The sequence below is a fragment of the Petromyzon marinus genome, chromosome 4 (genome assembly GCF_048934315.1).
Source record: "Petromyzon marinus isolate PM22_M1 ecotype Great Lakes invasive population chromosome 4, UKy_Petmar_22M1.pri1.0, whole genome shotgun sequence".
Lineage (NCBI taxonomy): Eukaryota > Metazoa > Chordata > Hyperoartia > Petromyzontiformes > Petromyzontidae > Petromyzon > Petromyzon marinus.
The window spans coordinates 8214479-8241119 of record NC_133670.1 but is presented as its reverse complement, the minus strand read 5'-3'; the positions used below and the strand labels follow the sequence as shown (position 1 = coordinate 8241119).

The window sequence follows — 26641 nt, the reverse complement described above, 5'->3', positions numbered from 1 at the left end:
TAGGCCAATCAATTTGAACAAACAATGCGTATATAATCAGAACACGTTTGTTTGCATGTTTTACCACAAACATGTGTGGTTAATGCAGACTTGATGCCTTGCGATAGGTGTCTAACACCCGTGTTATTTCCGGAACAGATAAAGCCTACTGCTTCTTTTTCCGTCACTTACCTCACAGTTGGGAAGATTGCAGGTTTGAATCCTGCTCTGGGATCGAGTCTGTGCATCATCCTTCCGGGTACATGAACATATGTACTACTTTGTGAAAAGTCAGCAGTGGTTTTACCTATGGAGAGAATAGCACCTATCGTGGAATTGTGGAATTGATTATATCAATAGCTTATTATAGTATATAACATCTAAATAGTTTATAATGATAGTGAATATGGTTGTCGCTTCATCTACCAGCAAAGGCTGAGTCTCAACACCCCTTTCAAGGAGAGTTCAGACATGATATGTTGACCATTTCATTCGAGATTACTTTGAACATGGAAGAAGCCCCCATTCATATTTGGGGACAATGCTAAAACACATGTACACGTAGGTAAGCTATGAAGTGCGCTGTCATCTTCAGGCTATGTTAGCCCAGAATAATGGGAGCTAGCTGCATAGTACACAATTAAATCACTGATCCACCAACCCCTGCCTCATAAGCGCACGCCACTAATCATGACCCATCGTCTGATTTAGGATAAAAGCCTAACCCATTAAATGTTTCATTTGAACGTTAATGTGTCCAGAATTTCGAAAAATCCTAAAGACAGGCATTATAAACATTTAGTAAGATTTCCCATGTGCAAAGAGCCAAACCAAAGCATTCTAACAAAGCCACCCAGGTTATTTTTCAAGATACCTTTTTTCCAATTTTTTTCACGCAGAGAAAGATACATTCCCACACATCGCAGAGTCATTGACCCGCTCAACGTCAACCGTATCAAATGCCAAATTGCCCACGATAACGCGAACAAAACATTAATACCCACGTCAAAGGCCAGCACTGAGTGAACAACAACACAAAACAAGTAAATAAGCAAACATGTGACCCAGGAACCAAAGTCCTTAAGGACTTAAAAAGGGCAAGTGCTTGTGTAAGCGCTTGTGTCCTGGCCCCTGGCCAGCACCACTGCAGTGGCCCTTTCCATGCAGAAGAGCCAAGCTAAACTGTTTGTAAATGATGGCGTCACTAATTAAAATATGATGCAGACCACGAGGATGAAAGGGTATTTCTTTTCTAGTGGAGCGCCTTGCCTCAGGTTACGTTCGTGAAAATTAGATGCCGCAGAGGACCGTTGAATATTAAAATTGTAGAGCTTCATTTGTAAGAATTTCTATCAGGTGAATAGACTCAACTGTGCATGGAAACACGTCCCAAAGGATGCACGTGTGTAGTCATAAGAGATGTCCACGTTTATCAAGCAGTCATTACACGCAATAAATAGTCTTTGCGTCAATATTCCAGCCTTTGTACCCACCTTCCCTCGAGCAAATGACAAAGAACACTCGATGATTTGAAGGGAGGTTTATGACCAGTCTTGTCTTCTGTGTCCACTGCTTCACTGGAGCCATGTTAACATTATCTCGGAATCGCAATCAGCAGATGAAGCTTCAGAAGCATGCATGTTAGTGTGTACCGAGTTAATTTCCCACTAAAATAATATTATTCTTTGGGTCTTTCGGTAAAGTCACGTAGATAGGTTGAAAGAAAATAAAAAAAACTACGACGTTTCGATCACAACACAAGCGATCGTCCTGATGACGTCCTGATGACGATCGTTTGTGTTTAAGTCCTTAGGTCGTAGTTTTTTGTTATTTTATTTTAACCTATCTACGTGACTTTACCGATAGACTCAAAGAATATGAATTCCTGCAGTCACGAAAGCTTTAAGTCAAGATAAAAGAATCTTGTGTTTTTTAATGGAAAATAAATATATATTTTTTTTATTTTAACGGAAACTCATGTGATTTGCGAATTTAAGTAATATTCTGAAATGTCTCAGTTTAGAATCGATTCAAACACAGTCGATGAATAATAATAACATTTTAACCCGTTTGGAATTCAAAGGCCCTCCATCTCCCTTAAGATATTCTGGATGTTATGGCATTGGATTGGCCGCTTCAATCCACCCAGTGTTTAAACATGGGTGGGGGGGGGGTGCACGGGGTTGGAGGTTTCTCCGCTGCCCAATGGCAAGGCACCATTCCAAGTTGATGTTCATACGGACAGCTGTGTTCCTATTTCTTCTCCTTCAGTGCTGATGGTGAGCATATTAGTGATGATGCTAATGGTCCTAGGCTTTGGCTGATGATGATAATGATAGACATTGGCTGACAGTATTATACAGTGAGGGAAAAAAAGTATTTGATCCCCTGCTGATTTTGTACGTTTGCCCACTGACAAAGAAATGATCAGTCTATAATTTTAATGGTAGGTTTATTTGAACAGTAAGGGACAGAATAACAACAAAAAAATCCAGAAAAACGCATGTCAAAAATGTTATCAATTGATTTGCATTTTAATGAGGGAAATAAGTATTTGACCCCTCTGCAAAATATGACTTAGTACTTGGTGGCAACACCCTTGTTGGCAATCACAGAGGTCAGACGTTTCTTGTAGTTGGCCACCAGGTTTGCACACATCTCAGGAGGGATTTTGTCCCACTCCTCTTTGCAGATCTTCTCCAAGTCATTAAGGTTTCGAGGCTGACGTTTGGCAACTCGACCCTCAGCTCCCTCCACAGATTTTCTATGGGATTAAGGTCTGGAGACTGGCTAGGCCACTCCAGGACCTTAATGTGCTTCTTCTTGAGCCACTCCTTTGTTGCCTTGGCCGTGTGCTTTGGGTCATTGTCATGCTGGAATACCCATCCAAGACCAATTTTCAATGCCCTGACTGAGGGAAGGAGGTTCTCACCCAAGATTTGACGGTACATGGCCCCATCCATCGTCCCTTTGATGCGGTGAAGTTATCCTGTCCCCTTCGCAGAAAAACACCCCCAAAGCATAATATTTCCACCTCCATGTTTGACGGCGGGGATGGTGTTCTTGGGGTCATAGGCAGCATTCCTCCTCCTCCAAACACGGCGAGTTGAGTTGATGCCAAAGAGCTCCATTTTTGTCTCATCTGACCACAACACTTTCACCCAATTGTCCTCTGAATCATTCAGATGTTCATTGGCAAACTTCAGACGGGCATGTATATGTGCTTTCTTGAGCAGGGGGACCTTGCGGGCGCTGCAGGATTTCAGTCCTTCACGGCGTAGTGTGTTGCCAATTGTTTTCTTGATGACTATGGTCGCAGCTGCCTTGAGATCATTGTCAAGATCCTCCCGTGTAGTTCTGGGCTGATTCCTCACCGTTCTCATGATCATTGCAACTCCACGAGGTGAGATCTTGCATGGAGCCCCAGGCCGAGGGAGATTGACAGTTCTTTTGTGTTTCTTCCATTTGCGAATAATCGCACCAACTGTTGTCACCTTCTCACCAAGCTGCTTGCCAATGGTTTTGTAGCCCATTTCAGCCTTGTGTAGGTCTACATTCTTGTCCCTGACATCCTTGGAGAGCTCTTTGGTCTTCGCCATGGTGGAGAGTTTGGAATCTGATTGATTGATTGCTTCTGTGGACAGGTGTCTTTTATACAGGTAACAAGCTGAGATTAGTAGCACTCCCTTTAAGAGTGTGCTCCTAATCTCAGCCCGTTACCTGTATAAAAGACATCTGGGAGTCAGAAATCTTTCTGATTGAGAGGGGGTCAAATACTTATTTCCCTCATTATAATGCAAATCAATTTATAACATTTTTGACATGCGTTTTTCTGAATTTTGTTGTTGTTATTCTGTCTCTCACTGTTCAAATAAACCTACCATTAAAATTATAGACTGATCATTTCTTTGTCAGTGGGCAAACGCACAAAATCAGCAGGGGATCAAATACTTTTTTCCCTCACTGTATATATATTTTTGATCTTTCGGTAAAGTCACGTAGATAGGTTCAAATTAATGCAAATAAACAAAAAACTAGGACGTTTCGATCACAACATAAGCGATCGTCATCAGGAGGAAAAGAGAGGGGGAAAGCTGCTGACTGCAGGTTTAAAATGGGTGTAGGCCAAGGGTCATAAACGAAGTGGGCGGGGCAAGTTATGTTAATGTGAAACATTAGCATGTTAATGGGAGATCACAGAGCCGCCGCCGCGTCGAGGTTAGTGTGCGGAGGTGACCACGTTGGCACGAGAAGTTCAACCTGTTAATGTGAAATCGGTGAGCCGAATCTATAGGGAAAAAATAAAAAATAAAACTAACATCGGAAGGTGGCAGGATGGGAACATCACAGGCAGTTATGACTTAAACTTGTTGATAAAGTCTTTCCAATGATCGCTGAGTTTTTACCCATCCTCTCGGTTAAAATTGTGTCTGTGTCTGTATATATGGATGGCTTCATGAACGAATCTTTGTTGATAGCCAGTGGGCTTACAAAGTACCTTCGTCTTAGAGAAATCTATTTCATGTGAGCCAACCGCATTTAAACAATGATCAGCCACGGCTGAGGTATTGGTCTTACCGTGTTTCAAATCTTTTTTATGCTCAGGAACACGGTCCGAGACATGTCGCTTAGTTTCCCCAATGTAACTACTTCCGCAGGCACAGCATAGTTTTTAGACGCCAGGGTATTGCATATCAGGGATCATATCCTTCACAGATGGGATCAGATCATGAATTTTACGTACTGTGTTAAATCGAGCTTCGATCTTGCGTTTGCTCAAGATTTTGGAAATCTTTTTTGGTGACCCCCTGCTATGTATGGCAAGGTGATGGTTTTGACTGGGTAGTGCGATCATGACCATAATTAATCGTGCCATATGTCACTCTCCCATCGTCCCTCCCACCATCACCCCTTCCCCCCCACTGCAGCGGGGGCACCACCCCACCGCAAATGCTGAGGCACAAACCACCACTGCATTCACACCAGTTGCCTTTATTGTACTCGGCGCTAGTTCCACCTTGTAAGCAGAGATTGTATTACAACAAAGACAATGCTTGCGTCCATCTCCGACTGCACTGTTCCCGTCGCAAGCTCCGATGATACCCCTATGTACGTTGAGCTTATTTCGCACCAAACCTAGCCAACCGTGCTAATCCGAGGTACGGGGGCGTGGGGGGGAGACATCGAACATCGAACTAAACACAGAAAGCAGTGCCTAAAAAAATGAGTTTTCCTCGAGCGGAGGGACCACTGCTGAAGGCATCGCCATCGCAGTCTGCGAGAATGTAGATAATGTTCCCATTGTTGTTGAACCGCCTGTCACCACGTGTCACCTGAACCTGCGAAACTCGGGGTGGGGAGAGTTTGCTTTCCCCGCTCGAATTTGGGAGCAGCGCGCCACCACAGATGGTGCCGTAATGGAACTTCTCCTTCGTGTTTTGTGAACGCAAAAAAAAAATAGATTACTGCAATCCTTAATCCTTGGCTAATCGAGTGAAATATTACTCCCACGATCCCTTGCACAGCAGGACACGGAAAGCATGCTTGTAAATAATTATGTATTGCTTGGTCTGGGCACCTGCATTGGGTCACCTGGGACTCCATATTTTATCTGACATCGTATGCTTCTCGTGTGGATTTCTTTTGGATTCGAAGTGAGGCCGTAACAGCTGAGGTCATAGCGTTCGGAAAGTATTTTTCCCAATTGTACACATCTTGAGAAACACTCAGTGCGTGGTTACTGTGCATGTATGGATTTTATTCTTGAGAGAGGCGTCTGAGCACGGGCTGCTTATTGTGAGAGTAGGCATGACTTTCAGAGGATGAAAACATGGGAAGATCTGGCCCCTCGTGTGTTTGGGGCTGATGTTGTGGCAACAGGTGCAACGGGAATGCAGGAATGGATGATGGTCAAACGCATCTATTCACACAGAATTGTACTTACAGCATTGTATTTTTTGTTGCACTAAATAAATGTGCATGAGGCGTTTAATGTATGGTATGCTATTACGATACCGTACATTAAATAATACTGTTCCAGTATATCTGTAACATACTGTTTATATGTATGTGCTGCAAATATTTTATATATACAGTACGTACAGTATGCATTTCGAATATCATTTACATAAACTGCCCCATATATCCATAATTTAATCATCAATGAAAATAATAGTAATATCTGTAAACGGTTTAAAATATTACTCCTTTGGAGGACATTTTTCCCTCACGAATGTATGTACAACCTTAACTGTAATTACTATGTTCAATAAAAAATAATACTTTTCAGCATATTGTCAGACCACTACTGGATGATTGCCTCCCTAAACCATGCCGGTCTCGGGGGTTGTTACCGGGAAGTAACAATTAATGAGTGAAGACGAGCGAAGGACTGGCTCAGCAATAATTTGCCAATGATATTAAGACGTGGTTGATCATCACATTGGACTAACCACTGCGCCACTGCTATCCGAATGTGTTCAAGTTTATTTAAGAGGAGGCACATATATATGGTCACAAGTGCATTTGAAATAACACCAATGTGCAAATAAGTGTTTGAAATTGTGCATATTGGTGCACTGACCTTCTACAGGATATAGATCGTGTTTATTCGATGATGAACCCCAACTAGACGAATGATGTGATAACACACACTTCACGCCACTTAAGTTTCAGTCTAAAAGCGCACGGAAAATTACAGGGTGGCGATCAGCAATTCACTGATATGTAGTGATTGGCGCTTCATTTGTCCATGCCCTGTATTAGTGCCAAACAATTAAGTCGACATGCATTCAAAATAAGATGACCGGATCAATCTGAGGCAAGTCGTTTTTATCACATTAAGTCCTTTCTCACGTGAAATAAATGCATCTGTGTGGTACCGTTATTGGAATTGCATTGTATAAGAGTGGCAGTTCACCGATACATCCATTCCCCTTGCAGATATCATCACACAGTCCAGCCAATTCCTAATACCACCATTGCCTTTCTGACCATTCCGTCGTTTAGATTGGGAACCAAATGACTGACCCTTGCTTGCATCTCCTCCTTTACTGGCTGCACATTATTACCGCAACTTGAACAGAGGTGTGAAGAAAGTCTAATTCTCTTCAATGGAAGCCTCCTTTAAACAGGAACCGATGTATACGGTGAGGAGTGATATCTGCACGGGGCCTGCTTACCCCGTCCACTACCCCACACTGACCAACCTTGGGTTACTCTGGTAAAACAAGCCCCACGATCGAAAGAAATGGGGAGGGCTTCATCCGACACTGGATTTTTCAACGGGTTACACACTACATGGTGGTCCAGATGTCTTGTGACCCTCATTTTATTGACCCCAAAATATTTTTGTCCCTTTGCACATTCGTTATTATTTCTTAAATAAACGTTACTTTTAAAATATGATGTTTTAGATCATTAAAAGGGGTCACAATACATCTGGACCACCCTGTACATTCCCATATGTGTGTGTGTGTGTACAATCAGAAGATCGTGAGCTGGGGGTCCGCTCAGCCCATTTTCATTATTCGGTCAACAAAACTGGTGCCATTTTTCAGAAGCCAGCAGTGCAATGTCAATAATTATCCTATTGAAAAACTCATTCCCACCATAGGAATATGGAATGTACACCACTGGCTCAGGACCAATAATGAAATTGAGTAGTACCCAAGACTCTTTTGAGAATGGGGTCACATTTATTTTCAAAAACAAGGACGGGCATATGTTTTTTCCCAAGCTATCGTTTACATTTTTTTTTACAATATTTAACTATAAAAGAGGCTTTGTCATCACTTTTAACAAGAGCAACCTCAGCCAGGACTGCTTGCATATCCCATGAGATCACACGTGCACATGTTCTTCTCACAAATCTGCCAAGAGAACTTTTATCTTAATCAAACACTCCCTATTGTGGTTACAAGCACACACCTGTTCTCAAAAAGGCCCCACCCAATTTGGTATGGTAGTTTAATGAAAATGGTTTGATTATTGCGTGGTTAGCACGCACACAATGGGTAACTGTAGATAGCTGGTGGGCCTGGCATAAGGTAAATATAATGCAGGCTTTATATGCCAGAAAAAAAGAACAAAATTAAATAAAGTAGAAATATTCAAGGGTAAAGTCGTAAAATGTCTGCTCTGAGCCAAAACCTATCTCCCAAGTCTCACGAGTGTCATGACTTAATGTTTCCGTGTGCAAATTACCAACCACCCCCTCTCCAAAGGACACAAGGCACAGACATACTGGCCAAATAGTAGGGCACATCTGTGGGTATTTGGAGAATAAAAAACAGTGTTTATGTGTTTTTTGCCTAACAGTAAAGTTTTTTTTACTAGTTACAGAATATATTCATAACAGTTTAAAACACAAACTGTTTGTGCAATCGAGTTGATCGTAAATCAATTTAACTTGATCACAGGCAGTGTAACGTCCTACTCTTGCCACGCATTAAAATTATAACACCAACTCGGGACTTGTGATTTCTGTTTCCTGCGTCTATCCAACATGAGCAAATTGCCAACCTTATAATTGAAAGATGAATTTAAACACGTAGGCTTTCTCGACCAATAGTATCCACAATTAAGATCTTTGGGTTATAAATGTGCCGATAAGTACCTGCATCATACGTGTGAAATCAACAGTAGTTTACATATATCCATAATTACGTGCAATTTCGATCACCAACTCAGACGGGCCTGTAGCCATTGAGATACGGTGAGTGGATATTACATTCATTGAAGCAGGGACCCTCGGAATAATGGTTGTGGAGCACTCATTTCATTGAGAGGTGGCACTACCTTCCAGAAAAGGGCCATTCCCCACGCCTCTGATTAATATGGTTGGCTATGTACGGTGCGAAAGAGGTTCAACGTACGTACGTACGTACTGTCCTTCCATGCTTCAGGCCTGGGTATACAGTGAGGGAAAAAAAATATTTGATCCCCTGCTGATTTTGTACGTTTGCCCACTGACAAAGAAATGATCAGTCTATAATTTTAATGGTAGGTTATTTGAACAGTGAGAGACAGAATAACAACAACAAAATCCAGAAAAACGCATGTCAAAAATGTTATAAATTGATTTGCATTTTAATGAGGGAAATAAGTATTTGAACCCTCTGCAAAACATGACTTAGTACTTGGTGTAAAAACCCTTGTTGGCAATCACAGAGGTCAGACGTTTCTTGTAGTTGGCTACCAGGTTTGCACACACCTCATGAGGGATTTTGTCCAACTCCTCTTTGCAGATCTTCTCCAAGTCATTAAGGTTTCGAGGCTGACGTTTGGCAACTCGAACCTTCAGCTCCCTCCACATATTTTCTATGGTATTAAGGTCTGGAGGCTGGCTAGGCCACTCCAGGACCTTAATGTGCTTCTTCTTGAGCCACTCCTTTGTTGCCTTGGCCGTGTGTTTTGGGTCATTGTCATGCTGGAATACCCATCCACGACCCATTTTCAATGCCCTGACTGAGGGAAGGAAGTTCTCACCCAAGATTTGACGGTACATGGCCCCGTCCATCGTCCCTTTGATGCGGTGAAGTTGTCCCGTCCCCTTAGCAGAAAAACACCCCCAAAGCATAATGTTTCCACCTCCATGTTTGACGGTGGGGATGGTGTTCTTGGGGTCATAGGCAACATTTCTCCTCCTCCAAACACGGCGAGTTGAGTTGATGCCAAAGAGCTCCATTTTGGTCTCATCTGACCACAACACTTTCACCCATTTGCGGGGGTCAAATACTTATTTCCCTCATTAAAGTGCAAATCAATTTATAACATTTTTGACATGCGTTTTTCTGGATTTTTTGTTGTTGTTATTCTGTCTCTCACTGTTCAAATAAACCTACCATTAAAATTATAGACTGATCATTTCTTTGTCAGTGGGCAAACGTACAAAATCAGCAGGGGATCAAATACTTTTTTTCCCTCACTGTAAGGCCGCCAATGGAGGTAAGTCACCCGCTCCAACAGCTGCTTGGTTACACGCACCCATTGGGCCTTATTTATGTACACTTTAGATGTAAATGTTTGTGCTATTGCGCCAATTGACGGTAATTATGGAATAGCAGTCCCATTTCATGTGGAGTGTTGGCCACAATTCACCATACCAATTGGGTGTGGCACCATTCCGGACACAGCCGCCAATCACCAGCTCTGGCAGTGTCATGAGAATTCTGGAACTTGCATCTTGATGTCAAGTCAGTACAATAGCCATATTGAAGGGACCGAGTCGACCAATTAGGCTTCGGCCCCTCACACATACACACATCTATTACAATGTGTGTGTGTGTATGTAAGCTACATTGCGGATCTTTATATGAAAATCTATGTATGTGTGGCATTTCTTCTGCCAGTCATCTCAGTGGACTCATAACACCTGGTTCTGTCCCGTGACCTCCTGCTAGCGAGCCATCCATACTTCACATGTCCTCAAAGTGCACCTAGCCTGGCACAAGCGTCGTAGTGACATCACCGCCACTTCGTGGTGAATGGCGGCTGTTGTTGAATGCACTGCATGCACTTTGCTACTACTATGGCTTTTTTGTCAATCCACTGGTGGATGAAGGCCGTGTCGGCCAAGAGGGACGATACTTCACCACTCTGGTCAGTGCGGATTAAGGAATGGAGGCCAGGTTGCAGTTCAGATATCACTCGCCACTTGTGTTCGCTGTGTTCAGAAAAGTAACTCAGTTGAGCCAGTTCACAGTAAAGTGCACTAAACACTGCGCCACCGCTCCACCTCGCCCCCAGTGCAGTTAGCAAGCGCCTCTTAAGGTCAGCGTAGCAAGTGAGGCTTGTCGTGGCCCACGCTGGGACTACCACCGATGCACACCACACGGAATGGAACCTCACTGAACTCCACCAAATAACTCATGCTAAAACTTGAACAGTTCCCAAAAATGACTACATTTAAACACAATGGGGACTTCCTAAATGATGTTTCATTGAAAGACAAGAGGCATTGTTCGCAATGAAGTTCCCCACCCCCACCCCTTACCATCATGAGGTTGCAAGCCTCATAGTTACTGTTGTAAGTCAGTGTACATAACCCCACACCCCCATGAGACGAAGTTAATACGAGAGCACTGGCACTCCAACAGACAGGCTTTCCCCAGTGCAGGAAGTCATAGAGGGCCAAATGGCCACTGACAACTGGGAATTGACGCCCACGCATGCACAAGGTAGGATATGCAGGCGCCAGTATCGGAGCTCAAAACGCTCTGGCATGCGCCCACCACTGTATGGGAAGCACAACTTAACATATCTGTAAAGCGCGGCATGACAGATGCTGCGGTGGTGTAATGGTTAGCACACTGGACTTGCAATCCAGAGGTCACCGGTTCCATCTTCTGGCACGGAAACAATTGAGTAAGTTTCTTAAATCCCTCCCGACGCCTCCTCCATTCCACCACCGCCTCTGGCCCACCGGCGAGCATAATTGGGTACTCGGTCGATCCGCAGCTTATGTGTGATGGGGTAAAGTGTGGGTATTCCAGCCTCTTCCGAAATGTCTGGCCAGTGTGGAAGATTAGGCCAAAATACCCTCTAGAGCAGCGGTGGCCAACTGGCGTCTCTCTAAGGGGCACAATGCAGAATGCACTATCACAGTAGCAAAGCATAATGAATGTCTCCCGTGCTGTGCCGAGAACTGTCAGTTTATATATACACTTATATGTACACTTGGCTCTTTGCAGAACTCGTGGGTCCTTTTTGCCTCTTGGTGTGCTACAGGTTTGCCACGCTTGCTCTAGAGGGATACTATTGAGCTCCGTCTCGTGGAGGCCCGTTCCACTCGCAGTGACGCGATAAAGCATTGCAGGGCTGCACCTTGACCTCCTTTATAGGAGCATGATGTGCAAATGCCCTGCAAGGAATTCTGTAATTGTCAGCGTAGCCTCCCAAAACAACCACAACAAGTTGGAAGACTTTGTGTTTTGTCGTATTTTAGTCGGGTACGGTGGCCCAAACATGGAACCCGGGCACCTTGAAGGCGAGGGTTGCTGGATCACGCAAAATTGTGAACCTCTCAAGCTCGTTCTGAATAGGTGGATTGCATCCATCGGTGTGGACCTTTGTATGTGTGGCTTTTCTCCAGGCCTAAGTACTCTGGTTTCAGCGCACATGCAAACCATGATATTGGCAAAACATCCCAATGCAGAACCCTCCTGAAAAAAGAGCCTCAAGACTCAGTGAGGCTTTTCAATATAAACAAAGGCTATTCTAATTATTTTGTGTAAATGGCATTGCCTATCACATATCCCCATTTACCAAAATAGCAGAGAAATTGACATGACTGCATAGTCAAAGATACAAAGTATATCTCTGCTTGTAAGAGCATTGAGCAGTACCCGTCTGTCTGCAGCACTAAGTCACATGAAAATTCCATATTCCTATGGTGGAGGTCAGTCATTGCATCAGACAACCAGTCTTGACTTCCAATAAATGTGGCATACATTTTCACAATCCAAGAGAAAATAACATCATAATGCCTATTCGAGAGAAAGTGCTCATAATTTAGTAGGGTATTCCACAGCGTATACTTTTCCTACATTAACATTTATCTGGAAGTAGATAGTCAATGACGCAAATCCTGCGACACGAATCATTCTATTATCAGACTATATTGTTTTTTTTCTTCCTGAAATACATTGTAGAAATTCACAGAGATATAGCATCTTGTTTATGGAGTTTTGCAGACTTGTAAAGGAAGAGTTTTATAAATATAAAAATCAACGGTCTAAGTATTTTCTAATGTTGGCCCATGGCACTCGACATGTGTGCATCATCACTGCTCTTGTTAGCATATTTAAGTTTATACTAATTAGGAGGTATAACATGAGCCTCTGGAATCTACGTCATTTACACCCCAGGACTCTTCTGACAGTTACAGTCTGAAGTTTAACTGCAGTATTTCGCCTGGTGGCATGGTGGCAGAGTCCTTCGACTTGTGTGTGTTCAACTCGTGGGTGAGGAGTTCACTCAGCTTATCATCCCTGCAGGGTCACTTGCGAAGGCACCTCTTTGTTGGAAGACAACGGTGGTTGTGCTATTTATAGACTACCGTAGGAATGTGGAATTTGCACTACAGTAAACTCACATAGATAGAAAAAGAAGAATAAAAATAAAGTATTTTTTTTATTTTATTATACTTTATTAGTATTATTCTATCTACGTGACTTTACCGAACGAACCAAAGAATGTTAATTCCTGCAGTCACGAAAGTTTTAAGTCAAAATTTGCACTACAGTGTTCAGGAGCTGGGAGACACTTCGGCTTTTCAATTGAAGTGAGCCCTTCTGATAAAATAAATAAACTCGGATTAAAACAATAGATATATTTGCAAATTACGTTAAAATAGTGCGTATAATATGTTTTAGTGCAGTTTGTACTTTTATTTTTTTATTTACTCAATCGGTGAGTGAATGTCACTGAAATGGAAATCAGTTAGCATTGGGACATCATCATTGAAAATGAACTTCAGCCTCTTGTCCATTTGAACAGAGACACTTGGAGCGTTGCAGCCAATCCAGCCAACGGCGGATCCGTAATAAAAAAAAAATAATCCCGCTAAGAAGACGAGTCCACAGACCATTTTGACATCCATCCATTGCAGCCCCTGCGTTATGCACGATGTACACAGCTGCGCGTTAAGGAAAGGCTCGGAGCGATGTCGCCATTACTCTCGGTCAGTCTGATAGGCTCATTTCGTACGTCTTGTCTTGGAAGACGTTTATCTCCATCAATGCACTTTCTCCCACAGTGCTTTCCCCGCCCCGCCTGTAAGCGTGTGCTTATTTTCCCGGGACCCTCCTGGGCTTTGCGCACAGGCGGAGCACTGGACGCCCTTGCACTTTTCATTTCCCATTACCTGATTGTCAGCCTCAGCTGTACGGACCGTGTTTGTTTTAATGACTCTCTATGGAAACAAACATGCCCAAGTGTGGAAAAGGAAATTCATAGCTGCAATGAGAACGATTGTGCAATACGGATCCCTGCAGGGGTTTTAAGAGGCACTTCATAATATTCTCGCAAGTGTATGCTTACAGTAAGTTTTGGCTACGTGTGACATGTTGCCATATTGCCATGCTGATGTGTCCATTTACAATGCACAACCACCAAAACACATGTTGTGTTCTAACTTTATACATCCGTAGATTTGATTCATCTGTAGCTGGCCTGGATGAATTAGAAAACAATCGGGGGATTAATAGACCTGCAATAATCAAATTAACGTCCTATACTTGAACAGGCGAGAGCCCATTGGGAATTACCATCTCCTTTGAAGGTTACAAATATGCATGAGTATAATTGCGCAGGAACAGGTTGCAGATGTACAATATTTAAAACCGGGATTTTTGCGGTGATGGCTCCAGTATGCTGGTCGTTCAGATGTTCCAGTTTCAGGTGACACATGGAGGAGGTTTCGTTAATAACAAGTAAACATCTGCACATGTCACCAAAAATACCAAAACCTTAGGTGGGATTTACAGATTCACCTAAACTAACGCCATGGAGCCGTCAGTGAATTATAGAATACTCATTTACAGCCCTGGATTAACTCTTCTCCGTCCCGTTTGATTAGTTGTATTTATTTTTACCGTACTTCGCAGTTGTCAGTGCAAGTTGGTGAATGGGGGGGGGGGGGGTGGGGGGTCCCCAGGAATAGTTCAGATATCGCTCGCCACCGATAGCTATAGCCAGGAATCAAACTAAGGTCGCCAAGTTCATAGGAGAGTGTAATAACCACTACGCATCCACTCCGCTCTGACCCCCGCAACATTGGCCATGAAACCACAACCAAACGATCCCTTTCTCTCGCACGTGACATCACAGGTTTCTTAACATCCGTGTTACAAAAGACTGCACTCGTTAGTAATGCCCCTTAACACGACTGGGTGGTTGTGGAAATTAAACTGTCAGTGTTGAGAAAACTGGCTCAGTTGCGAGCGCAGTGATCACTAAGGTGACCGGGGCTGTGTAAGCCACCTATACTGATGCCATGTGTAAGACGTTCATTTTTCTGCAATGGCATCATTCTAAATAGGCTATTTTCTGCAATGGCATCATTCTAAATAGGCTATTACATTTTTCCAACCGTTACAGAAATAATTGTCTGCCACTGATTTACCAAGAGGCCTCGTGTCCTAGATAGCCGATACATATTAATCATTACGGCGATACCCCAATTTGACACTTTAAACCTCAATGTAGCCTTAGAGGAGTTTTTATTTTTCACTATCACGAGTATGGGAACATAGGAGAAGCGGGAGGGGGGGGGCGAGTTTACCACCCCAACATCTAGACAGGGGTGGCAGAAAGTCATATTCTGTGCTACCCCGTCACCCCCCATGTCTCCTTGTGCCCCTTGGCCACTTGACATGGGCCCCACTTGACCTCCCCCCCCCCTCGCCCACCGCGCCCCCAGGCCTCGAAATCTTCCCTGCGTGCCCTAATCACCTAATCAGCCTGGGTGGCTCAGACGCCGTTGTCTCGGCATCACAATGAGCGAAGCCCGTTGTTGTCGTCAACCTCGGGGGTGCGCAGACGTGTCCGCACGCAGTCAAATTAACTGTTGCAATAAAGACCGGTGCCCCGCAGTGAAGTCGGACGACATCTGCTCCGTGTCTCTTTCCCCTTCCCTTTAATGTTGGCGCGAGGCCGCGTTAACCTTTCGTGTTACTTTCGCGAGTAACGTAAACTTTCCGCACTCGCGGGCACATGTGGATCAACTTGTGCCGCCTCTGCGCCGATCACAGTTCGTTTATGCCGTCAGCCTGCACACGTCGCTACGTTCGCTACTTTAAAGGCAAAGCCTCTTGTCAAAACATTTCACACATTCGAAAGCTTTTGTGAAATTAAGCCTAGAATTGTTATTTTTAAGAGTGCGATCTATTGGAGCAATGTTCGGCGGTGTCCATATCGTACTTTTCTGGGGTGCATTAATGTTTGCCGGCAACATGCACCTCGGTGTTCTGCTTGAACGCCAGAGGAGAATCCTCGATTTGACACAGGCTGCAAATTCTGAGGCCAACATTTTCTGGTATTTAAATGCAACAGAGGCGTAAGTGGGTAAAATTATCCATTACTGGAAACCATTAGCCTCTCGTTAACCCCAACACACAAGCGGGTCTTTTGTGAGGAGCGAGGGCCTCGCTCACAGAGCATGGACACTGAAGCCGTCTTGCTCACCGCAGCAGCAGCCTCCTCACCCCTGCCCTGGTGGTGTTCCATCCTCACCCCCGGGACACTCGCCATGCTCTCGATTATTAACGGAACCAGACTCTCTGCGCCGTGACTGATACATGCATCCCCTTGGTGTGCCTGTAATGGGAAATTAAAGATTGCTGTAATTAATTGTTATATGGGAGAGACTCACCATCACCATATGAATCTGGAATTCTCACTGCTAGCCTTGCACGCTTATTTATTGTTTTAATTGATTAACGTAATTTACCCAGGTTGTGTAACATTTATCATCGTCATCATCACCTTCAGCCAGGGTTTACCCATTGCAAGCTGAAGGGCCATTCCATGCCATTGATATCCCTCATGGTCCTGTGGTGCCACAATCAATCTCCTGCATATAAACTGATCTCATCACTCCATTTCAATTGCAGTCATTCTCTCAGATGTGTTTTCTCCTTTGGCTACCATTTTGTCACCAGTCTCATCCATCTCACATCATCTCTTCCAGTGATGTGACCTGCCCATGCCTCGTTACTTTTCTCAACTGCCAAACTGTCTCTCTGAGAAAGAAAAAACAAAAATCCCTTGATTCGCGTGTAAAATTTCGCCTCTCTCTCAGTGTAATCATTTGCATATGTTTCAGATGTTTTAATGTGTCCATGTCCATTTATTCTGATTCACTTTCCAGAATTATCCAACGATTAAAACCTTTCTTCATCTTGGTCACCGGTTCACCGCTCTCAATTTCCATAAAATGTCACTGCCAACAAAATACGGTAAAGCCATGGGTGCAGAGGAGACTTCTTTCTCATGTTTACATCTCACAGCACTCTCTGTTCTACATTTTATTTTCTCATTTAAAAAAAAAATGTGCGATTCCGATACGCAATGCGGTATATTGAAACTGTATTCTCGAGTGGTGTCACTTGAACGATTGCATCTTGCTTAGCAAGCACGTTGCTGTTAACTTTTTGTTGTTTTGCATCATTTATCTTGAGACCAACTTGGCTGCCCACTTTTGTTAAGTTGCTCAATAATTTTCTGCAGTCGTTTTCATTGGGTGCTACAATGACTGTTGCGGGCAAAATCTCCGATGGCTAAGCATTCCTCAATTTATGTTTATGCCTTTATTCCTCCGAATCTAATTTGATTCCGAAAAAATGTAATAGTTCATGCAAAGGCAAACCTCGGGGGAATACAGTCTGAAGTAAAACCACGCCATTTAGATTTGAACAGTGACATGGGCAAGCAATGAACTGCTTCCTATGAAAGAGGCCACATGGTCTTTAACACGGACTTTACAGCAAATAGAATACCTGTCTTGCTGATATTAGCAAACTATTAGAAGCTTGCGGGACAAATGATGTACGCATTATAAATTGGACTTGTGTATTATTAAATAGAGAGTCGTTAAAAATGCCTCAGTGCTGTGCAAAAGTTTGACCGATTTTCATCCGCGTTTTCACCTTTGTCTTCTCATATTGTTTCAGTTTCTCATTGGAATATGTACACAATACCTTGCCTTCCGAAGCTGGTTCTCGCTGGTAAGTAGCCATTATTTTACGAGTTGTTTATTTTATATCCCAACAAAAAGTTAAACTCATATTTCCCCTCTTTTGGGTTAAAATTAACGTGAGCTGGTTGTTAAAATAGAAACTTAAATATTTGAGATGCTTACCTCTCTTCTGATTTTCATATCATGGCCTCTTCACACAAATCAAGTTGATATTCCTAGCGTGTGCTCTGAGAGTCAATCTCCCAGCAACGCTCACATTTGAGAGACATATATGGCATCAACATTTTCATCTAAGGTGGCTCAGTGGTCTTGGGTTTTGAGTGTGTTAGGGTATTGAGACAGCACCTCTGAGAAATCCTGGGTTTGAGCCCTGAGGCTGACAAGTGAAAAATGGACATTGTCTTCAAAGTCTGCGAGGGCTTTTTTGAGTGTGGTAAATTTTACGTTCTCATCCCAGTCGATTGTGATTACAAAACTGCTTTTTTATATAAAAGGGATGTCTCAGTAAACATGAACAGTTACAGGTGCAGAGATTGTCTGGTAATTATCTATCCAAGTGTTCTTGTGGGTCCCTTGTGAGTGACGACTGTGCGACAGGCACTGGAAATACATCCCTGCAGTGCCTTGTTTCTGGGTGTAATTGAGCTGCGAGCTAAATGTGTTTAGACCTGCGACTGGGATGTCCACATCAGAAAGAGGGCCACTCTGCACCCTTGCCGTGCTGCATTTGTTAGCAGCTCCGTTGAAAAAGCTGGTGAAAAAATTTGCCCAGGAAACCCTAAACGGGAAACATAATATCCAGTGAAATAAACGATTGAATTAGTCAGGGGATATACACTGAAGCTTTTGAAATAATCACAATAGTAATGATTAACACTGACAAGTCTGAACCCATATGTGCTTTATGGCATGGCGTCATCATCACCAATCATAATTCATAATGCCTTCATTCAAATAGGTAAATCTTGATGCAGACCCCACAATCCGACAATGTTAATACAGTGAATAAAACATAACAAATAAAACGACGTGTCGCTGGTAATTACATTTGCCAGAATTTTCCGGAATATTTTGGCAAATCGCCCCATGATGCTGAATGTAACAACCAAATTGTAAATGTTGTGGATTTACTCTCCAACACACCGGTGGGCTGAAGTAGTAACTATTTGGCGTTTTGTTTACGTGACAAATCCCTTACTTATTGTCTGTGTCGGGTGGTGGAGGGTTACGACACATTTATACTGAAGCGATCTAACCCAAAAAGCTTAATTATGAATCATTTAAGGGTGCAGCCTTTGTGAATGTGCTGGCTGTAACGCTGTCTGCCTGTTTAGAAATTTTTCTCGGAATAACCCGATTCGTATTTTCACGTGCAGGGAGGGTTCTAGGTCGAGCACATTGCTTTTTCTCGTCAGACAAAAACCTTTGTCAGACAATACAAAACACCTTCAGATCTTACATTAGCAAGCAACCCATTGCCACTCCTCCGTGCAAAATGAGTAGGGGGGTACTTGCCTTGAGTTTATTGTTGCCTCCTTTTTCCCTAAGCGGAATATTTCATCCCAAAAGTTTCCTGCAAAGACAGACACAGCATTCGAGTGAGTCATGCTTGTGTTTCTTCTCACGGTTGTCTCTGCTTAAATGCACGAATGGTAAAAGTTATGTTAAGAAGATTGCCATAAACTATGGACGACCAATTTCAAAAATTAAAATGTAACTTATACAAAATGAAGTGTCCTAATCTAGTCATCCATTTAATGGCAACATTTGCAATGGAATGTTATAAAATGGCAAAATGTCTCAATTTTAAATACAGTATGGATGGCGCTCTGAGCCAGAGATTGAAATAATACATTCTGATGTTTAAGACCATCTGCTTATGGGATAACCATTACTGATCAGTGTATAAACCTTGGAGGGATGATGTACCGAGTCGAACTCTGACTGAGATTTTATCTCATATCGTCTTTCATTACGAGTCAATCACTCTAACCAGAGCATCGGCAGGCATATTTTATAGTCGTGGTACATTTTAATTGTTAAAAATATTTGTATATTTGCACAACAATTACATTATCACACTTGGACATGAATAATGAGCATTTTTAATATTTTTCTGATCACAAAAAAACACGCTTTTTACAAGTCTGCATGCTTCAACCTGCTGAGTATCATCGGTGTGGAAATGTCATGCCAAGGCTAAACTAAGCATTCCAAGAAAGCAGACATAAATGTTGCCCTCTTGCACTCATAATCATGGATTTATGTGTGGATGTGCACACGATAAGAAGTAATTTTTAAATGGGAACAACAGTGCAGCACTGTGTGGTTGAATCCAACCCTTTGTGTTCCACATGTGATTTCTGCCAAAGCCTCGTATTAGTCCATTATTTTTTTCGTGTGTCTACCGAAGTGATTTGCTGTCTGTAAAGCCGAAAAAAACATCTGCAAAAATTGCATTACCACACTTATTTATCACTTTTTCTTAAGTGAACTATAAGCGCTGTTAATATGATAAACAGCGTAAAAAAAACCACACGCAAGGGTGGTTATGAATCGTGGACTCCTTCAACAGATAACGACATTTCAGCCAACCGCCAAATTGTCAGGATTTACATGCATGTACATAAATACATGCATGTAAATCCAGCGATAGTGCCAGGTTACATGCGACGCAGCATTGCGGTGTAATTTGACGCGCTCGATCCCGTGTGCACTATATTTACGTGAAGAACCTGCGTGATTGACGCGACACGGTGACATCATCGTGGGTCCGTGCATGCGTCGATCTCTCGTCCGCCTCTCAAACACCTGTTTTCGTTGCATTCTTTAAAAAAAACTTCAGTTAAAATTAACTTCGAATTAACGCAAAAGGCGTTCAAAACAAAGGTCCTGGTTTTACGAAGCGTTCAACAACGGATACCGTTATCGGGTTATGGGAACACATATAGAATTAGTGACACATGGATCTATTCGTTTGTTGACTATACAATTTTGATAGCTTAATTGATGCGTGTTTCCTGTGTAACAGCAAAACAGGAACATACGTTACGTTAAGTGAAAACAGCACAAACATTCCCCAATGTTTGGGTGGGAGGAGAAACTGAATGAAGCCCTGCGCTTGATTAAGGAGGGAGTTGCATTCACTGTGATGCCCTTGCTGTAATTGATGCCTTGATTTTTATTGGCACAAATTGGGGGCAGGACTCATCTGTTTCGAATGATTGCACACAATCGGTGTCCGTAATCAGTCTCCATTCTCCAGCCTCGGTCCCTCCTCGTTACCCATCTCGTTCTCTCATGCCTCCCTTTCCTCGAACTCTTCTCACACTCTGGAAACGCCCTCCTATCTCTCTCTCGTTCTCTCATTGTCCCATTCTCTTCCTCTCCACTTTGTCATCTTCCTTCTGCAATAACTCTCAGCCAAGACTCGTCGTTTGTTCTCACTGTGCACTCTATTTGCTGGGAGCGCTGCAATCTGCGTGAGACAGCTGACCTTACAACGCCACATTGTGTCCGGTAGAACGTAGTCCAACAAGTAGATTGTGCACCTACTGGTTTGTATTGTTGAGTCTCATCCCCTCATAAATGCGTGGGGTCTTCTCCAGGAAGTTCAATATGAACCAGCATGCAAGTGCTTCGTGATGGATTAACCAAATATCCCACAATCAGGATCTTCGTAAACAAAATGTTGAGACTCAGTCAGGGAATTCTGGGAAATAAACAAATATTATGTTGATCATCATCTTCTTGGTTCTTTCGGTAAAGTCACGTAGAAAGGAAACAATAAAATAATAAAAATATAAAACAATAAAATTCTCACGACGTTTTGACTGCAACACAAGCAATTATTATCAGGTATGAAAACCACAGCAAGACCATTTTTTTTTATTTTATTGTTTCCCTTCTACGTGACTTTACCGAAAGAACCAAGAATATGAATCCCTGCAGTCACGAAAGCTTTAAATAAAAATTTGATCATCATCATCAAGCCACTGCTGGATGAAGGCATGTCTAAGCCATCACTATCTGTCATGGTCCTCTAATGAAGCAATCCATATAACACCTACACATGCGTGGATTTTATCTTTGCATCTACTCATTCCATCTCCTAGATGTGTTTCATCCCACACTGACTGGTATGGTGAAGCATGGTCAAACAACTCGAATTAATGCCACGGTGTGGGGAAGCCTTCATCCAGCAGTAGGCATGTGTTGTATTCGGTTAGTTGACAATGTGCTAGAGCACCTGGACAGCAATCATTAAGTCACGAGTTCAAATGTCAGTTGAGGGTTAACTCAAGTTGTTGCTCTTCCGGTGTTGATAAAATAAGTGCCACTTTATAGAATGGCAAAGCTGGTTGTTTTATGGTGAGTCGGGCTCTTGCAATAGAACGCTTTCACCACCGCTTCAGGGCGCGCTGCACAAATGAGCACGCTCCCATGTTGTAGGATCACACCGTGGGTGTAGAAACACACGGAGTTCTTGTTATTGTATTATGCATGATATAATAATATAATTATTATTGTCCTTATCTCTTGTCATCCTTTTCTGTAAACTATTTTGCGATGCACTTTAATATATCATTTATCTCTGTCTCCTTTCTCTAGCCCTCTCCAGCCTCCCCTTTCCACTCCAGCCAATATTTTTTTTCTCACCCTCCCACTCCCCATTATCACTCTTCATAGATCTGCCTGTCCCTCCCATGTTGCTCTCCTCGTCTTGGCATTCCCCACTCTCTCCCCTTCACCCTTCCACCTTCTCCTCCATTTCCTGTCTTCCTCCCTCATTTCTCTGTTCCAGTTGTCTCTCCCATCTTTCCCCTGCCTAAATGGCATTTCCTCTATATATCTCTTCACCCGTCCCTCCGCACAATTTTCCATTAACTCTCATTAACCTTTTCGATTGCCTTTCTATTTTCTATTCACATTTTAGGCTACTGCTCTCGCTGTGATCCCAAGTCTCCCTCGCCATCTCTTTGGTATCGCTGTCGGGCACTCTTCTCATCCCTCATGTCTTTGGCTCAGCGGCTGACAGCTGTATTATTCTAAGCAAGCGACAGCTCGGGGCCTAGGGCTGTCGCCGCCGGACTGACATGTGTGATGGACGACTCAAGCCCCGGGCATGCCAGCCAGCCACCCATTGCCCCAAGGCCCATCCGGCCATAACTTCGCCACGCCATGCAGTGGTCGACCGGAAACGTCATTTGCTCAGTGTCAACTCATTGGCGTTAACGAAGGAGCCGTGAGTTATTTAAAACTAAACTCTTCAGTGGCGTCTCTGTGCACAAATGAGCATGGGGAGGTTATTTTCTCAACCCGGGGGTAAATACATTCCCACATTCTTATCGTGGGGGCCAGTGTCTTCAAAAAAGTGGTTCTCATTTTATTGATTACGGAATGATGATGGGTTCTGTCACAGTGCCACCCATCTGGATATGGACATGCACCCACATAAAATATTAAGAAAATTCGTTAACTTCACAGTATTTACCGAAGAGTTTATTTAATCAACATAATCGATCTCATATTGAAAGCATCTTCCTTCTGGTGACCTTTACTTACCTAGGAGAGCCTCAATGAGTATGACAAATATATTTTTTATGAGTGTCCTACTGCATTAGGAAGTTTGGCCAATTCCATTAATGAACGTTTGGCTTCATGTGGTAGGAAACTCGAGAACGGAGACGGAATTCACCACGCATATCAGGGGATAGAATTCAATGCTCCGATCAAATGGATTCAAGATTCCATTGCTGGGCTGGCATCTCCCGGACATCTCGCTGCCCAAGCCTACAGCACCTGAAATTCCCAAGCAGTCTCCCAAGTGTATACAAACACTAACTAGGCTTCACAGATCTCATGGTGATCATTAGGATTGATGGTGGTGGTAGTCGTGATGATGCTGTGTTTCGTGAAACCTGGCCCAGGATTTGAACTCGCAACCTTTATTTACGGTGAGAAGACATCTATCGTATCTTTCTCATTCCATGACCTCTGGGTGTATGATCATTCTAAACTCATTCATACTGGACAGTAATATAAAATGTTTCAAAAAAAATCGTGCATCTTGAACTTAGACTCCATATTAATCTTCTTCTTCTCCTGGCTTGACCGAGCAGATGTTCACTTCGTTGATGTAACTACGCCACTCGACACGACTGTGTGAAAAAAAAATCAACAAGACGGCCGGTTTGAAATCGAAGTCGTTGCCTTGAAAAGCAGCACCGACCCAGCTTGATCGTGGATGTCCATTACAGCTATTACCGAGCCCCGTTGTACTTGCGGCCTCCTCGTCTTCAGGAGGCGGATATCGTCGGTCCGAAAGACGTTATCCTATGCTCGCCCATTGCTGGCATCGTGCAATGACAGCGCTCTTGTGAGAGGCGACACAAAACACCGTCGATTCAGCGACGCCAAAGACGCACCTCGCACCTCCACGAAGCAGCCAGCGCTACTGCGTTACACACCCATACTTGTTGCGTGGTCGCAACAAAAGCTCAGCTGAAGATACGCTGTGGCTGTTTTCCTTCGTCATTGGCATGGACAGTGGAAATCTAGAGCCAATTACTCTTGGAAAGGAAATATAAGAAGGGGTTGAGCTATGTTAAACAATAGAATTATATTTTAAAATCGAAATCCCCATGTGACATTACATTCATAATTATTTTTTTACAGGAAGCAATAGTTGTATTCTGGTGGGGGGGGGGATTAAGTACGTACTGTATTTTGTTGTTTTAGTTTTTTGCATGTGTAGGAAGTCAAGCATGTTAAGTCATTATAAAAATATATATTTTTCGTATGGTATTATAAAAGTGACAATATAAGAGCGGCCATTATGTGTGCATGTGTGTGCATGTGAGTCTGTGGATGTGCATGTGTGTAATTGATGGACTGCGTGTTGTCTTGGTGTGGTCTGGGGCTGTTGTTGTTTTGCTGCCTTGCCCAAGCTCGCATTTAGTGTTAATACATTGTCAGGAATGTATATATGCGTGCAATTTATACTTCTAGACTTTAGTTTTATTTATTGTTTGCTACTTTTACTTATTGTTTGCGACTTTTCTCTAGCTTGTACTCATGTCGTAGTTTGTATTGTTTGTTGATGCAACTCGCTGCTCCGTCCGCTACATAGCTCATCGGATTCCTCCAGGATAAATAAAAATTCTGATTCTCTATACGTTTCCGTGTGTATGCCGGGGGACGTTCACGTGTGTTGTAAGGGTGCAAGATTTCCATTTAAGTTCACGTTTTAGCTCAATGTCTAAACGTTATCAAATCAATCATCCAAAACGTCACAACTGATTTCTCTGTATCGCTGCAGTGTCGCGTTGGTACTCATTGTCGAACTGTGTTGATGCTGTCTGAAGGGACAAACAAACAGACAGAGAACGTAAGGGGCCGTCTATAAATGACGTCACGCGATTTTGGACGATTTTTGACCCCCCCCCCCCTCCGTCACACGGCGTCACAAAAAGTCAGAACCCCCCTCAAATATGACGTCACAAAGCGATGCATGCCCCCCCCTAATAAATATGCTTCAGATCGCTTTAAATTATTGTCATTGTAGTGTAGTGTATAGTTAATGTGGCGCTGCACTCTGATGTTGTAGGAGAAAACATTTATTAAAAAGTCTATTTAATTAAGTAGAACGTGTTGTCCGTATTTATTTAAAGTTGCGCATTTTGATGTTAGGTCACATTTCTAACCCCCCCCCCACTCGTCACACATCGTCACAAATGTCTGACCGCCCCCCCCCCCCCAGTTGCGTGACGTCATTTATGGACGGCCCCTTAGTGCACTGCGCTATAAACCTACTGAACTGGATTTGATTTGATTTCCGGTCGCTGATATCTGAACTGGTTTTGGGCCTCCCTTAGGTAATTTCAGCCTTAAATGAGGATGTGACTTTGCGTGTAAACATCATCACTGGGGAGACAAGGGAGCCAGACATGGTATTAGCCACACCAGCCCCTCGTGCTCGATTCCAGTTGTAACAAGCGCTCGCTAACAGAACTTCCCGCAGCAGTGAACGTAAGATAGTCGAATGAAATTATCTGCCTTTAGTCACCGTATAAGTGTATGTGTGTATATTCTGTGGTGGCACGGTGGTTAGCACGCTGCGCTACAAAGCCGGCGATCCACGTTCGATTCCCGCTCATGGGTCAACACCAGTGACGATTATCTGAACCGGTCAACGGGCCTCCCCTAGGTCGACTCAGCCTTAAACGAGAACCTGGTGAGGTGTGTGTAAACATTGCGACTGGCGAATACAAAGGCGGTCAAGCGTGGTGCTGAGCACCGTGCCGGCCTTCATAGGTGCTCGCTAACAGCACTTGCCCCAAAAGTCTGTGAAGGCTATTAGGGGGATCTTTGTCTCGTGCGTGCGCGTGTGTCAGAGCATGTGAGTGTGTTGCGTGTGTTTGCTGGAGAGAGAGAGAGTGTTCTGCGTCTGTGATTGAATACGTCTGCACATGCACTCTCTCTCCAATTAGAGTTCAGCCATAGGACACTGACCATCCGCCATTCAACGTAGAAGCGAGACAGTATCACAGTGGTGTATTGTCCCCTCAAGAGCCAAACAGCTCTACTAAACTGCCACTTTTCGATCATATCTTGTATAGGCCTTTTAATTCAGAGGGCTGACAATCAAAATGGGCAGGCAAAACCAAAGCGAACGACGGCAATTTTCCTTTAGAGCATTATTAGTGGGAGTAATTGCGTCTAACGGCGTAATGTCCCTGGATGAACATTAAATGCTTAACAGCAAAATAGTGCCCATATATTGGCCTCGCAGGTTCAAAAACTTGTTTTGAACGAGCCACTGAAATGCTGGTGCCAAGAGCGTGAAACGCTGTAAAGAGCACGCACGGAGTTGCCATAATTTGTATAAAACAACGACATTTACACGGAAAATATCTACTTGAAAAATGTCGCCAATTGGGGCCGTCCATAAATAACGTC

The 26641-nt window shown here is 43.3% G+C and overlaps 1 long non-coding RNA gene across 3 annotated transcripts in view; it reads left to right on the top strand.

Annotated features, from left to right (window-relative positions):
- LOC116938782 (uncharacterized) overlaps nucleotides 1-26641 on the top strand; it is a 105467-nt gene that overhangs the window by 37778 nt on the left and 41048 nt on the right. For 2 of the 3 annotated variants that reach the window (XR_012930577.1, XR_012930576.1), the window contains exon 2: nucleotides 17655-17708. This is a non-coding gene — a long non-coding RNA (uncharacterized LOC116938782). Of the gene's footprint in view, nucleotides 1-9326; nucleotides 16941-17654; nucleotides 17709-26641 lie in introns of those variants that run through there. The other variant, XR_004402325.2, reaches the window with a different exon arrangement.